Genomic DNA, 2,983 nt, shown 5'->3' on the forward strand with positions numbered 1-2,983 from the left:
ATTCTTATTAGTTCACTTCTCTTGCATTACAGCCGCTCGAAATTCACCTATGACCTCAGGAAATCCAGACGCATTCAAAAAATAATGTAACGTCGAAAGCACAAGTTTCAAGAACAACAAAGAACGATCTTTTGTGGCTCGCGGGACCCTCGCAAGCCTTTGTCGCCTGTATGCAGAATTCTTTTAGGCATTCACTCACATCTGAAACAGCGTCATTCCTTCGCTGCGCTGTCACTCCATCAACGTCGCTCAGAACTTAAGGTTTCTGGGAAAGTTTGTGCAAAGATCGCTGGCGACATCTCTATACTGACCGACCTGTTGCCAATAGGGATGGTAAAGTTGATTACGATTAATCGATTAATTGAATAAAGGTCTGCAATAATCGATTATTACATCTATCTTGATGCTATGGCTGGCTTCCGACGGGGCCGGTTTTCATTAGATAGCGCCGTCGACTCAGCAGCAAAAAACTAAGAAGCGGCTTTCAGTAACACTGTTCTTAGATGTGAAAAGTGTTCATGATAATGTGACTCATGAGATTATCAGTGCTCTCGAAGCTGCTAAACTTGGAGGTCACGTCTTCCGATGAGCAAGAAGCTACATCCCAAATTGCGTCCTAACAGAAAATGGGCCTACGAATAAGCATTTCACAAGCTCTGGGGTGCCACAAGGTGTCGTGTTGAGCCCGACTCTTTTCAACCTAGTTCTGGTGTGGCTCACCAAAACGCTGCCACAAACGGCTAATACACCTCTCTATGCTGATGATATCTGCATATGGTCGTTCGGCGTGACATGGCCTATATTGCGCGCTAGAATACATGATTGATTGATATGTGAGGTTTCAAAGTGACGCTAGAATACAGAAGGCAGCAACTTTGACATCGACATACCTTCACCAGCAATGCTTGAGTATCGTTACAAAAAAATGCGCAGCACTGGAATTTACACGCAAACTGATGTCCTTCTACCCAGTGTACATCGATGGCCAATCGATTGCATATATGAGCAGCGATATATTCTTGTGTCATCGCAGATCGCCACCTAACCTGGAGTCCACATGTCGCATATCTGAAGAGAAATCTCATTGGAAGGAAATTATGGGGTCCTTTCATGCGCTCATCTGCAGTTTTATACAGCCCTCTTTCTCAGATTTCTCCGGTACAGCCTTGCTGCCCTGTCGAACACGTGCAAAACTAACATCCAAGCAGGCGCAAGCACTTTGAGCATGTCTTGGGCTTCCAAGATTATCATCGACAGTTGCAACTGTCACTATCACGCAGTAACAGTCGGTCACAACGTATATCTTTGTTGAGACGCTTAGAGCGCGTATTCGGCTTCTATCATGGTTTTAGTTACATCATTTAGCGTTTTTTTTTTGCCAGCGCGGAAGCCCCATGTCTCATTATGCGGCATTGTGACAAAACGCCACGACATATTACCCCTGGCTTCAAACATGCGATCTGTCCTGAGGTGGGCTCGACAGCTGTGCTACAGCACAGAGCAATAACCCGCTTACCTTTGCCATGCAGGTATTCACGCTTGCTATATCGCGCGTGCTGTTGCCTGCCTTATCGTTCGCCACCACCGAGACAGCGTCGACATGCCGGTTCCAAGGAAATAGCTGGGAAACTCAAGCCTTCTACCGAACAACGCCCCTTACCCAACCGGAAAGCCAGCACCTCAACCGACCAGATGGCGCTAACCCTGGAACACTCGGTCCTCACTTCACCGTGGGAGACCGCATCGCCTGGAACATCAACCTGTTTGTCGCCTACAAAAGAGCTGCGATCTACCGCGGCGCTTCGTGGGCTCGACAGCTGTGCTACAGCACAGAGCAGTAACCCGCTTACCTTTGCCATGCAGGTTAGTAAACCGTACGCTCTGTTCTCAAAGAAATCAAGCAACTACTTTTTGCTACAGCTGCCGAGCCCACGGTGCTGCTTTTTAATTGTTGTTGAGTGTGCTGACGTCATTCGTTCCTTGCTCATGTTATCGGGCGACGTCGAGTCAAATCCGGGTCCTAACACAACCGCTATACTCGACGAATTGCATAAAATATCAGCTGGTCAGTCTCCAAATTAATTTCAGAAGTAAGTGACCTGAAAGACCAACTTATAACCACGAATCAAACTATCGCCCAGTTGAGTCAGCGGATAAATGATGTTGAAAAACATTGTCAGAGCCTTATTTTGCTTCGCACAGAAATAGACAACATAAAGTCCAACACTGCCCAGACAGCTCGCCAAGTATTCGAACTCGAGACACGTCTTGACGATGCCGAAAATCGATCCCGGCGAAACAACTTGGTATTTTATGGCCTGCCCGAGCCTAGTAATTCAGAAAGTTACACCCAAACCGAAGAATTGGTCATACAGCACTGTCGTGACCACCTTGGCCTTACAATAAATCCAAAAGAAATTGAAAGGGTTCATCGCCTAGGCCGTCACCCTATCGAGCGCGGTCGCCCCATCATCGTTAAGTTTAGCTTCTACAAAACGAAAGAAGCTGTTCTTTCTAATGCTCGAAAATTAAAAGGGACTACTTACAGTATCGCACAGGACTTCTCCCGCTCGGTCAGAAACGCTCGTAAGCATTTGGTTGCTTTTGCCAAAACTAAATCTGATCGCTTTCAACTCTCTTACAAAACACTTTCTATTGGCTCAAAGAAATATATTTATGACGAAGTCTCGCAATCTGTCAGAGAGTTCAGATAGCAATCAACGGGCTGTAAAAGAAAAAAAAAACCATCATAGCAAAGTTCCTCGGGCTAACCTTACATTGTCTGTAATAACTACTAATATTCGCAGCTTCTTGCCGAAACGTCAGCTTGTATCAAATGTTGTCTTATCATCTACCAGCAATGTGCTCATATTAACTGAAACGTGGCTACATAGCAACATCAGTGACGATGAAGTTCTAGCCGACCTGCCTAACTTCCATATTTATCGCAAAGATCGCACAGATGGACGTGAGGGTGGGGTCC

General features: G+C 46.0%; 1 pseudogene; it reads left to right on the forward strand.

Annotated features, from left to right (window-relative positions):
* Positions 1-1,678: 1,678 nt before the first annotated feature.
* Positions 1,679-2,714, forward strand: LOC142814101 (uncharacterized; annotated as a pseudogene).
* Positions 2,715-2,983: the final 269 nt, after the last annotated feature.

The sequence above is a fragment of the Rhipicephalus microplus genome, chromosome 4, assembly GCF_043290135.1.
Source record: "Rhipicephalus microplus isolate Deutch F79 chromosome 4, USDA_Rmic, whole genome shotgun sequence".
NCBI lineage: Eukaryota > Metazoa > Arthropoda > Arachnida > Ixodida > Ixodidae > Rhipicephalus > Rhipicephalus microplus.